Genomic DNA, 13,421 nt, shown 5'->3' on the forward strand with positions numbered 1-13,421 from the left:
CCCCCACCCCCACCCCCACCCCCCACCCCCACACACACACACCCCACTCCCCATCCGCACCCCCACCCCACTCCCACTCCCACCACCATGTCCGAGATCGAGAGAGAAGTGGCCGGACGGACGGACTTAATGGATGGTTTGAGTGTTCGTAGACATGAGTCATCCTTGAATCGATCTGTGTGTGTGTGTGTGTGTGTGTGTGTGTGTGCCCTTGTGTGTGTGTGTGGGGGGGGGGGGTTGGGGGGGGTGCTCTTGTGTGTGTGTGTGGGGGGGGGTGCCCTTGTGTGTGTGTGGGGGGGTGGGTGGGGGTGCCCTTGTTTGTGTGTGTGAATGTGTGTGCCCTTGTGTCTTCGTTTTTCCTCTTTCGTGTTTTTTATTGCTGCTGTTTTTGCTGGGGGGGGTTTTTTGTTGTTTTTTTAACCTCCTCTACTTTCTCCCCCCCCACCCCTCTCCCCCTTCCTCCCATCTTCCCTCTTCTTGTCCTGAGCTGACTCAGCTTTTATGGATACTCTCTGTGTCTCTGTTTCTGTGTCTTTGTTTGTGTGTCTGTCTGTGTGCGTCTATGTATCTATCTCGAGTGTTTTGTCTGTCTGTCTGTCTGTCTGTTTGTCTGTCTGCTTGCTTGCTTTTGTTGGCATTCTGTGTCTGTCTGTCTGTCTATCTATCTCTGTCTCTCTGTGTCTGTCTTCTGTCTCTCTCTCTGTCTTTCTCTCTCTCTCTCTGTTTGTGTTTGTGTGTGCGCGTGTGACTATCTCTCCTCCTCTCTGTTGCCCCCATCTCTCTCTCTCTCATTCTATCTCCCCCCCCCTCTCTCTCTCTATCTCGCCACCCCCCCCCCCCCTCTCTCCCTCCCTCCCTACTAAGTCTTTGTTTGCCTCTCTCTTTCTCCCCCCCCCCGCCCCCCTTTCTCTCTCTCCCTCCCTACCAAGTCTTTGTCTGTTTTCCTCTCTCTCTCTTTCTCTCCCCTCTCTCTTTCACTCCCTACCAAGTCTTTGTTTGCCTCTCTCTCTCTTTCTCCCCCTCTCTCTCTCTCTCCATCCCAACCAAGTCTTTGTCTGTTTGCCTCTCTCTCTTTCTCCCTCTCTCTCCCTCTCCCTTCACTACCAAGTCTTTGTCTGTTTGCTTACTTGTTGGTATGTCTGTTGTTGTGCCAGTGAGTGTCTGTCTGGTCTGTTGGTTTGCCTGTCTATCGGCTTTCATGGGCAGTTCTCTCTCTCTCTCTCTCTCTTTCTCTTTGTCTGTCTCTCTGTCTCACCTCTCTTTCTCTCTTACTCTTTCCCCCCTCTCCCACACACACACACACACTCTCTCTCTCCTCCCAATCGTTTGTATGTTTGTATGTTTTCACTTACTGGACTGTCTGCTTGCCTGCCTGTTGGTGTGTCCGCGACTGTCTGTCTGTCTGCCTGCCTGCCTGTCCTCTCTATGTGTGTGTGTGTGTGTGTTGGGGGGGAGGGGGTCTGACGGTGGCACCAGTTCCCTGGGTTTTTCTTTTCGCGGAAGGCCGGTGCTCCTTTTTGCTGAGAATGAAGTGCTCAGGGGGATTGATCTGTTATTGAATTTGTGGGTGGCGGGGCGGAGAGAGGGGTGTGTGTGTTGGGGTGGAGCAACACTCTGTCGCTCTGTCTCTGTTTCTCTGTCTCTCTCTGTATGTCTATCTCTCTCTCTCTCTCTCTCTCTCTCTCTCTCTCTCTCTCTCTCTATCAACCCCCCCCCCCCCCTCTCTCTCTGTCTCCGTCTTTCTCCATCCCTTCTCTCTCTCTCTCTCTCTCTCTCTCTGTCTGTCCGTCTTTCTCCATCCCTTCTCTCTCTCTCTCTCTCTCTCTCTCTCTCTCTCTCTCTCTGTCTGTCCGTCTTTCTCCATCCCTTCTCTCTCTCTCTCTCTGTCTGTCTGTCCGTCTTTCTCCATCCCTTCTCTCTCTCTCTCTCTCTCTCTCTCTCTCTCTCTCTCTCTGTCTGTCTGTCCGTCTTTCTCCATCCCTTCTCTCTCTCTCCTTTTTTTTCTCTCTCTGTCTTTCTCCGTCCTCTCTCTCTCTCTCTACCCCCCTCTCTCTCTATCTCCGTCTTTCTCCATCCTCTCTCTCTCTCTCTCTCTCTCTCTCCTCACCTTCTCTCTCTCTGTCTCCGTCTTTCTCCATCCCTTCTCTCTCTCTCTCTCTCTCCCCTCCCCTTCTCTCTCTCTTTCTATCTCCGTCTTTCTCCATCCCCCCTCTCTCTCTTCCCCCCATCTCTCTCCGTCTCTCTCCGTCTTTCTCCATCCCTCTCCCTCTCTCTCTCTCGGCTCTGTCCTTGCTGCTGCACCAGTGGGGGGGGGGGATAGGAGGAAAAGGATGGTGGTGGTGGGTGTGTGGGTGGGTTGGTATGGTACGTGGGGGGAGGGGGGTGCGGGGGGGATTTGGGGGGGGGGGGGAGTTCCAATCCAATTCTCTCTCGCCAGTCTTTCTCCTTTTGTCTGTTCCTCCGTGTCTTCTGGTGTGTTGTGTGTATTGTGGCCGTGTTAGGAGGGGGTTCCAACCACGGTCTTTCTCTCTAGTCTGTCTCTCAGTCTTTCTCTCTCTCTGTCTCTCTCTCTTTCTCTTTCTTTCCCCTCCTCTCTCTCTCTTTGGCACGCTCTCTCGCTTTCTCTCTGTCTCTCTCTCTCTCTCTCTCTGTCTATCTGTGTCTCTCTCTCTCTCTTTCTCTCCCCCCCTCTCTCTCTCTTTGGCACTCTCTCTGGCTTTCTCTCTCTCTCTCTGTCTCTCTCTCTCTCCCCTCCCCTTCTCTCTCTGGGCTCTGTCCTTGCTGCTGCACCAGTGGGGGAGGGGGGGGATAGGAGGAAGAGGAGGGTGGTGGTGGGTGTGTGGGTGGGTTGGTATGGTACGTGGGGGGAGCGGGGGGTATTGCGGGGGGGGGGGGGGGAGTTCCAATCCAATTCTCTCTCGCCAGTCTTTCTCTTTTTGTCTGTTCCTCCGTGTCTTCTGGTGTGTTGTGTGTATTGTGGCCGTGTTAGGAGGGGGTTCCAACGACGGTCTTTCTCTCTAGTCTTTGTCTCTTTGTCTCTCATTCTGTCTCTCTCTCTCTCTCTCTCTCTCTCTCTCTCTCTGTCTCCCTCTTCCCCTCTCCCTCCCCCTCCACCTCCTCCACTTTCATTTCCCTTTCCCTAGCTTTCTCCTCTTTGTCTCATTCACTTTGCTCACATCCACACACACACACACACACACACATAATCAGACACACACACACACACACACACACACACACACACCACACACACACACACACACACACACACACACACACACACACACACACACACATAATCAGACACACACACACCACACACACACACACACACACACATAATCAGACACACACACACACCACACACACACACACACACACACACACACACACACACACACACATAATCAGACACACACACACCACACACACACACACACACACACACACACACACACACACACACACACACACACATAATCAGACACACACACACCACACACACACACACACACACACACACACACACACACACACACACACACACACACACACACACACACACACACACACACACACACACACACACACACTCCTATTTTTCCTCTTCTTCTTCTTCTTTTGTTATCTCTGCACGTCCCGCAATTCCCAAAGCTCTCACACACGCGCGCGTGCGTGCGTGTGTGTATGTGTATGTGTGTGTGTGCGGGCGCATGTGTGTGTGTGTGTATCTGTGTGTTGTCAGTATGTTTTGTAATTGGCTGTGCAGATGCACAGAGACGCACACGCGCGCGCGCAGACACACACACACACACACACACACACACACACACACACACACACACACACACACACAAAAGAACGTCCATACGTGCAGGTTCACACTCTTTGTTGTTGTTTTTGTTGTTGTTGTTTTTTCAAACACGCACACATGCCTTTGACACTTGTGGCCGAGGTCTGTGAAGACGCCTCTCCCGTACGTCCTCCAGTCGCCAGGCGATGCGGTTTGATACCCGAGAGAGTGGGGGAATGTAATGCTGCAGCAGTCCCTTAGGGAAGCTTTCAGAGGCGGACGTGTTACCACTAGGCCATCACTTCACTTCGATACCTGGAGGGAGAGACGAGACAAGACATGCTGGAAGACATGTTGGTAGATATAATTATTATATATATATAGAGAGAGAGAGAGAGAGGGAGGGAGAGGGAGAGAGAGATCGCTTGCGCAGTGTATGCCGTGTCATTATTCTCTCCACTATAAAAGCAGTACACAATACACAAACTTTATTGTCTATACTTTGGTACAGCGATTTTCTTTTTGGCAGCAGCACATGTCCAACATAAGAAAAACAGAACAACCAACAAATAAAATGAATTAAAAAAAAAAATTTTTAAAGATAAATTAAATGGCACCAAATGGAAATAGCTATATACAAATGCAACAAACAAAAAAAACCCACAAAAAAAACAAACAAACAACCATCAACGGTGCCGCTTTCAGTGAATCGACGCTTAGCCAGCCTAGGCTTTCTAGTTGAGAACGTGTAAATAAATCAGCGTGGAAACGAACCTGTATTTTGGATGGAAGAAGGGCCCTGCAGACTGGTCTCAAGCTTATCTTCTTTCATGGGCGTCCCTAATCTGAATGGCTGTCCTGTGCGTTGATGAGGGCCTCCCCCCTCCCCCTGCCCCTCCCCCTCCATCTCCCCCTCCCCCCGCGCCTCCTGATCCCCGGCAGCCGGCCGGGCCAGCCTGCAGTCTGTTGGCTTTGGGCACGATAAGCCGGTTTGAAAAGTTTTATGCCTGTGCTTATTACTGATAACGCTTCGGGTGTGTGTGTGTGAGGGGGGGGGGTGCATGGAGTGTGCGTGTTTGTGTGTGTGTGTGCCCTGTGTGTGTGTGTGTCCCTTTGTGTGTGTGTGTGTGTGTGTCCTTGTGTGTGTGTGTGTGTGTGTGTGTGTGTGCCCTGTGTGTGTCCCTCTATGTGTGTGTGTGTTCGTGTGTGTGTTTGTGTTCGTGTGTGCGTTTGTGTTCGTGTGTGTGTGTGTGTGTCCCAGTGTGTGCGGGCCAGCCTGCAGTCTGTTGGCTTTGGGCACGATAAGCCGGTTTGAAAAGTTTTATGCCTGTGCTTATTACTGATAACGCTTCGGGGGTGGGTGGGGGTGGGGGGTGCATGGAGTGTGCGTGTTTGTGTGTGTGTGTGTCCCTTTGTGTGTGTGTGTGTGTGTGTGTCCCTTTGTGTGTGTGTGTGTGTGTCCCTTTGTGTGTGTGTGTGTGTCCCTTTGTGTGTGTGTGTGTGTCCCTTTGTGTGTGTGTGTGTGTGTGTGTCCCTTTGTGTGTGTGTGTGTGTCCCTTTGTGTGTGTGTGTGTGTCCCTTTGTGTGTGTGTGTGTGTGTGTGTCCCTTTGTGTGTGTGTGTGTGTGTGCCCTGTGTGTGTCCCTCTATGTGTGTGTGTGTGTTTGTGTTCGTGTGTGTGTTCGTGTGTGTGTGTGTGTGTCCCAGTGTGTGCGGGCCAGCCTGCAGTCTGTTGGCTTTGGGCACGATAAGCCGGTTTGAAAAGTTTTATGCCTGTGCTTATTACTGATAACGCTTCGGGGGTGGGGGGGGTGGGGGGGGGTGCATGGAGTGTGCGTGTTTGTGTGTGTGTGTCCCTCTGTGTGTGTGTGTGTGTGTGTGTCCCTTTGTGTGTGTGTGTGTGTGTGCCCTGTGTGTGTCCCTCTATGTGTGTGCGTGTTTGTGTTCGTGTGTGTGTTTGTGTTCGTGTGTGTGTTTGTGTGTGTGTGTGTGTCCCAGTGTGTGCGGGCCAGCCTGCAGTCTGTTGGCTTTGGGCACGATAAGCCGGTTTGAAAAGTTTTATGCCTGTGCTTATTACTGATAACGCTTCGGGGGTTGGGGGGGGGGTGTGTGGAGGGGGGCCGGGGAGGGGAGGAGGGGTGTGTGCATGGAGTGTGCGCGTTTGTGTGTGTGTGTGTCCCTCTATGTGTGTGTGTGTGTCCCTCTCTGTTTGTGTGCGTGTGTGTGTCCTTGTGTGTGTGTGTGTGTGTCCCTCTGTGTGTGTGTGTGTGTGTGTTTGTGTGTGTATGTGTGTGTCCTTGTGTGTGTGTGTGCCCTGTGTGTGTTCCTCTATGTGTGTGTGTTCGTGTGTGTGTGTGTGTGTATCCCAGTGTGTGTGTGTGTGTGTGTGTGTCCCAGTGTGTGTGTGTGTGTGCCCCTCTATGTGTGTGTGTGTGTGTGTCCATGTGCGTGTGGGAGGGAGAGGGGGGGGGGTGTCATGTGATCATCTTCTTATCCGGCACATGGCAGTGTCTAGTGATATGAACAAGGGCGGTGTTTATCACTCCGCCACGTAACCCACCAACTGTGTGTTTTGCTTCCATCCTCTCTCTCAGAGCCTACGTCATTCAGGGTTTTTTTTTTTGTTGTTGGTTTTTTTTTACGTAAGTTTCTAGATTGGCGGAAGTATCAGTTTCAAAGTGAACAATATTACTGCTCCTGGTTGGTTTAAACAGTATTTTATTTTTGAACATGTCACAATACAAACACAGATATCGATGAACAGGACAAGAAGAAGATCTTATCTCAAGTCCTGTCCCGACACATGTACATACTGAATATGTGACGGATGTCATCATAACTTAGAAGACGTGAACATACATGAGTTTTGAACAAAACTAAGCGACGGGCGCAATAGCCGAGTGGTTAAAGCGTTGGACTGTCAATCTGAGGGTCCCGGGTTCGAATCACGGTGACGGCGCCTGGTGGGTAAAGGGTGGAGATTTTTACGATCTCCCAGGTCAACATATGTGCAGACCTGCTAGTGCCTGAACCCCCTTCGTGTGTATATGCACGCAGAAGATCAAATACGCACGTTAAAGATCCTGTAATCGATGTCAGCGTTCGGTGGGTTATGGAAACAAGAACATACCCAGCATGCACACCCCCGAAAACGGAGTATGGCTGCCTACATGGCGGGGTAAAAACGGTCATACACGTAAAAGCCCACTCGTGTGCATACGAGTGAACGCAGAAGAAGAAGAAGAACAAAACTAAGCTGAGATATAAAACGCTGGGGGGCACAAGCACAGCAAGACTTAACTTGGCCGACAAACAAAGCGTTGTTGTTGTTTTATCTAGAACAGAATGCGTCCTGATAGGCTTACAGATAGTTCCTCCCGTTCTTCCAGTGGAACCTTTCAAGTTTGCAGTACCTGCCCCCCCCCCTTCCCCCCTCCCCCTTCCCCTTGTTCTTGAGAGTCAATCTTGAGTGAGACACACGTCTGGAAGTGTTGCTGACGGACAGATAGACAGAGAGACAAGTGGATTCCTGTGGGCTGGCTACACCCTGTGAAATGATTCTTATTGCACGGCGGTCCCTGGTGTGTGTGGTTGTGTTCACTCTTGACTGACCGACTCTTACAACACTCTCAGCTTGTATCACAGATCGACGCAAGTTTGCAGTTGGGCCAGCAGCAAAGTGAGAGCTGTACTATCAATAGTTTCTCCATTGCAAATGGGGAAATCATTTGCAGCTTTGTCTGTTTGTGTGAAAGACTATGGCTCTCAAACTAAGGTGGGGGGTGGGGGGCCAAAAATGGCACTTGCTTTTAGTGCTCTACTGGGCCCAAAAGCCGACTGTCCTGGAACACTCTTGGCCGAGAGAGTGGAAGGGGGAGGGATGTAAGTAACTTGGGCAAGAGGAGAGACGCTCACTCAGTCTGGCTCCGCGACTAAGCCATTATTGTCGCTAGTAGGGGGGCTTAGTAGGTGGTGTCCTAAGTACGTTAAAACAGAACAGGCACCACTGAACACCACCGAAGTGACTCAGCAGCAGTGCAGGGTCTCCTCTGGTGTGTGGCCTCCCGGCGACCTAACATCGATGGTTCCCTGTGGACTGCTGGACGCTGGAACTGCGACGGACGAACCCGGGTGTGGCCGTGTATGGGGGGGGATCTAAATGATGAGCGGCGTGGGAGTAATGCCACTGAAACGGCGCAGATGATGGGGCAGCAAAAAAAAAAAAAAAAAAAAAAAAAAAAAAAAAAAAAAAAGTAACTTGGGCAAGACACTCTCCACTATATTCAAACTCTAGCCCAGGTAGTCGATCGGGACAGCAGTTCGTTACCTCCTCTACTGTTCTGATGGTTACTGTGGAAAGCGACGGCTGACTATCATCATAGTTTCAGTTTCAGTAGCTCAAAGGAGGCGTCACTGCGTTCGGACAAATCCATATACGCTACACCACACCTGCCAAGCAGATGCCTGACCAGCAGCGTAACCCAACGCGCTTAGTCAAGCCTTGAGAAGAAAAAAAAAATATATATATATATATAGATAAGCTTACATGAATAAATAAATGAATATATAAATAAATAATCATTATTATATAAAAAAAAGGTAGTAGTAATGAAAATAATAATAATAATAATAATAATAATAAATAAATAAATAAATAAGACAACAATGATGATAAATAAGCAAATTAATGTAAAACATGAAGACACACATTCACACATACACCCACACATGCATAACAGATATGCACTCAAACACGCAGTTTCACAGATATGAAAGCACAGTCAAATACATATTATCATCATAACTCTTTACTGCTTTAACTCTTTACCGCCCGTCATGTCTATCCTCTGGCATGTGGGGGCAGCAACGAGGGGGGGGGGGGGGGGGGGGTGCGGGGGGGAGGCTAGGGGAGGGGGGGCGGGCAGTTTCTTGAGTGGTACCCCGTGGTGTGTGTACAGTGCATCCATCATTTTAGCCCCGTTTCGCGATCGGTCCTGTTCACGGATAGACCGCGGGAGAGTTCCGCGGCCATCTTGGATCTTGCGCATGCGTATCGAACTTTTTTCTTTTTTTTTTTTAAACTCGAAATCGCAAACAATGCCAGAGGCGATCGACACAAGCAAAAGCAGCAAACATATGTGCTGTCCTCCATTGCTAAACCAAACTGTACAATATATGCACAATAAAAAAATCAAAAAAGAACAAAAAAAAAAAAAGAAGCAAAAAAAAAGTCGAAGAAAGAAGCCTTCTGTGTCGCACTTTCTTCCTCTCTCGATCGCCTCGTTGCTCGAAATTTCGGAGAGCCAATCAACTTCGAGAGCACAGATCATGTGACTCGCCTCTATCAGTCATGTGAACACGGAACTCTCTGGTGTTCTATTGCTGTGCACAGCAGGGGTGTAGTGTTCGCGCGCGCGCGCGCGTGTGTGTGTGTGTGTGTGTACGTGAGTGTGTGTGTGTTTGTCTCTGTGTGTGTGTGTGTGTGTGTGTGTGTGTGTACACGTGTGTGTGTGTGTGTGTGTGTGTGTGTGTGTGTGTGTGTGTGTGTGTGTGTGTGTGTGTGTGTGTGTGTACACGTGAGTGTGTGTGTGTGTGTGTGTCTGTGTGTGTACACGTGAGTGTGTGTGTGTGTGTGTGTACACGTGAGTGTGTGTGTGTGTGTGTGTTATCTTCAGTTTAACGTCTATTCACGATAAGTGTTTTTAGACGGAAAGGAGTCAAGTAGTGGATAAAGGAAAGGGAGTGCATGTGAATATTAGCGTAAAAAAAAGTGTTCATGTTATGTATCAGAGGGAAGGTAGATTATGATAAGAAAAAAGTCTAAAGAGATTGTGGTGTGTATTGAATGAGATGTGTGTGTGTGTGTGTGTGTGTACGTGAGTGCGTGTGATTGAGCGTCCGTGCGTTTTGGCTGCATCAGAAAATGCCTCTCAGTCTCTTTCCCTCTAGATCTCTGTCTTATTCCTGCTTCTCTCCTCCTCCTACTCTTTCGCTTCCTTTCTCCCTCCCCCGCCATCCCCCCTACCCCCCCACCCTCTCACTCTTTCTCTCCTTCTCTTTCTCCCCCCCCCCCCCCCGACCCCCACCCCACACCCCCTGCTCTCTTCTCTCAATTCCTTTTTTTTTTTTTCCTTTTGTCTGCCTTCTCTTCCACCTCTTCCGGTTTTCGAGAATTTATCTGCAGTGGGGAAATTGCCCACTGGTCGTGAAATTGCACAATCTCTCTCTCTCTCTCTCTTTGTTCCTCCATCCCTCCCTACCCCCCTCCTCTCTCTCTCTCTCTCTCCTCTCTCTCCTCTCTCTCTCTCTCTCTTTCCCTTCTCTCCCTTCTTCCTCTCTCTCTCTACTCTCCTAGTCTTCTTCCCCCCCCCCCTTTAGTTTTAAAATCCCCCCCCCCCCCCCCCGACCGACTTCTAAAAATGGAAACAGGAGTAAAATTAAGGTTTTATTTATTTATCTTCTGTTGGACTAACGTGGTTATGTCTTTTAAAAACAAACAAACAAACAAACAAACAAAAACTAGATATGCACGACTACACCCCCCCCCCCCCCCCCCCACCCCCACCCCCCCACCCCCACCCCACCCACACACACACCCCCCCACACACACACCCACTTACTCCCCCTCACCCCCACACACTTTTCTTTCTTTAAGCGTTTTCTATGGCGCTGAAGACAATGAAAGTCAGGGTCCGAATGTTTTGTGTACATGTTGTTTTTACTTCTTTCTTTTTTTTCTTTTCTTTTTTTTCAGGTGACATTATTACAATTGTATTGTCTTCGTAGTGGACGTCTGTTCCGAGCATAATATATTATCGTGTCACACATGGTGTTCCCTTGACAAGCAGACAAACACTTTATCATGACATCAGCCCTAACTCGATGTCATCATGGCACTGTATATATACATATATATATATATAGAGAGAGAGAGAGAGAGAGAGAGAGAGATAATAGATACAGATAGATAGATATACACATACATGTGTGTTTGTGAGTGAGTGTGTATGTTTGTGTGTGTGTGTGTGGAGAGCGCGTGCATAGTGTGTGTATGTGTACGCGTGTGTGTGTGTGTAGAGCGCGTGCATAGTGCGTGTTGTGTGTGTGTGTGTGCACGAGTGTGTTTGTCTCTGTGTGTGTGTGTGTGTGTGTAGAGAGAGAGAGAGCACGTGCATAGTGTGTATTGAGTGTGCGCGAGTGCGCGTGCGAGTCTCTGCGTGTGTCTGTCTGTGTGTGTGTGTGTGTGTGTGTGAGGGGGTAGGGCGGGGGGCGGGGCAGGGGGGCGAGGGGAGCGAAATGGAAGGTTTGGTGGCAGTGTGGGTGTGTCTTTGTGGTTGTGGGCCGCCACTTGAGAGGAAAGAAGAAGAGAAGGGCTTTACCGGGTTTGTTGTTGTTGTTGTTGTTTGTTTGTTTTGTTTTTCCCTTCAAGTGCTCCACACAAGGGGACAAGGGTCCGCTGACCTCCACACACACACTTCACACAGTGTTTAGTTTGGGAGTTGGCTGTTTGTGCGTCTGTGGTGTCTGGCCAACGCTCTCTCTATATATATAGACAGACTGGCTCTTGGCTTCAATGTCTGTAGTGTCTCTTCTGGGGTTTTTTTTTGTTTTTGTTTTTTTTTGTCGTCTTCTCTGTCTCTTGTTACTCTGTGTGTGTGTGTGTGTGTGTGTGTGTGTGTGTGTGTGTGTGTTTGGTTGTGTGGTTCTTCTTGCTGTGTGTGTGTGTGTGTGTGTGTGCTTGAAGGAGAACGCCTGTTTATATTGTCTTGGCTGTCTTTGCCCTGGAGCTCAGACGCTGATTCTCTCTCTCTCTCTCTCCCTCTCTCTCTCTCTCTCTCTCTCCGCCTCTCTCTCTTCGCCTCTCTCCCTCCCCCCTTCCCCCCCCTCTCTCTCTCTCCGCCTCTCTCTCTCTCTTCGCCTCTCCCTCACCCCTTCTCTCTCTCTCCCTTCCCCCCTCTCTCTCTCCGCCTCTCTCTCTTCGCCTCTCACCCTCCCCCCTTCTCTCTCTCCCTTCCCCCCTCTCTCTCTCTCCGCCTCTCTCACCCTCCCTCTCTCTCCCTCCCTCTCTATCTCTCTATCTCCGCTTCTCTCCATCCCTCTCTCTCCCTCTCTCTCTCCGCCTCTCTCTCTCCCCCCCCCTCTCTCTCCCTCCCTCTCATTTTCTCTCTCTCTCTCTCTCTCCTTCCCCCTCTCTCTCTCCCTCCCTACCTCTCTCCCTCTCTCTCTCTATCCCTCTCTCTTTCTCTTTCCCTCCCTCTCTCTCTTTCCCTCCCTCTCTCTCCCTCCCTCTCTAGCCCTCCCTCCCTCCCACTCTCTCTCTCCCTCTTTCTCTCTCCCTCTTTCTCCCTCTCTCTCTCTCTCCCTCCCTTACTCTCTCCCTCCCTCTCTCTCCTCCGCCTCTCTCTCCCTCCCTCTCTCCCTCTCTCTCCCTCTCTCTCCCTCCCTCTTTCTCTCTCTCCCTCTCTGTATCCCTCTCTCCCTCCCTCTCTCTCTCTCCCTCCCCCAAGTTCTTCGTTCATTCAAACTGTATGGAATAAAGGATTTAGAAGTTGGTAAAAAAAAAAAAAATAAAAAATTTTTTTTTTTTTTAAAGCATGTACGAAAACTGAATTCGAAACCCATTCTAAATGAGAGCCAAGCTGTTGCGTTTAAGAGTTAGGTATGCTGCATCCAGGTTGTTTTTGTTTTTTGTTTTTTTCTTCTTCTTCTTCTTTTTCTTTAAGGATTAAGGAAGTCACGGGATGAAGTTGATTAAAACGTAATATAACTAAACATCCAGTACCATCAGCCTTTACTTCTCAGAACAAAGGAGTACAGCACAATACAACTCCTCTCAACTTCTCATCTCAACTCTTATAACGGACTGGCATGAAGCAGTGTGACTACAGATTGTGTGTGTGTGTGTGTGTGTGTGTGTGTGTGTGTGTGGTTGTTGCAGCCATACGGCAGCGAATGTACGACCAGGTGTCTAGACATGCAATACAATGCAATGCAGTACAATTGATGTACATATATGGTATGCCTGTGCAATACAGTGCAACACCACACAAGACAACACAAAAACAATGCAATGCAAGACAACACAATACATATATACAACACAGTACAATACGATATGATGCGATACGATGCGATACGATACGATACGATACGATATACATACAAATACAAAGTGTGATGTATACATCGTACATGTGTGTTGGGGACATCCGACAACAGTTGTGCGACCAGCTGTGAAATGCCTGGACTGACGTCCAGTCCAGTGAAATGCAATACAACACTACACAACACAGTATAATACGATATATCACATGTATACATATACAGCGTGTAATGTATATATACATACATGTTTCAGTTTCAGTTTAAGTAGCTCAAGGAGGCGTCACTGCGTTCGGACAAATCCATACACGCTACACCACATCTGCCAAGCAGATGCCTGACCAGCAGCGTAACCCAACGCGCTTAGTCAGGCCTTGAGAAAAAGAAGGGAAAAAAATATATATATATAGATAGATAAGCTTACATAAATAAATAAATAATAATTATGATATAAAAAAGGTAGTAGTAATGAAAATAATTTTTTTTTAAATTAATAATAATAATAAATAAATAATTAAATAAATAAG

General features: G+C 48.9%; 1 protein-coding gene across 1 annotated transcript in view; it reads left to right on the forward strand.

Annotated features, from left to right (window-relative positions):
- Positions 1–13,421, forward strand: part of LOC143299792 (SLIT-ROBO Rho GTPase-activating protein 1-like) — a 180,388-nt gene that overhangs the window by 106,308 nt on the left and 60,659 nt on the right. The window lies entirely within an intron of this gene.

Source organism: Babylonia areolata, chromosome 25 (assembly GCF_041734735.1).
Source record: "Babylonia areolata isolate BAREFJ2019XMU chromosome 25, ASM4173473v1, whole genome shotgun sequence".
NCBI classification, from domain to species: Eukaryota; Metazoa; Mollusca; class Gastropoda; order Neogastropoda; family Buccinidae; genus Babylonia; species Babylonia areolata.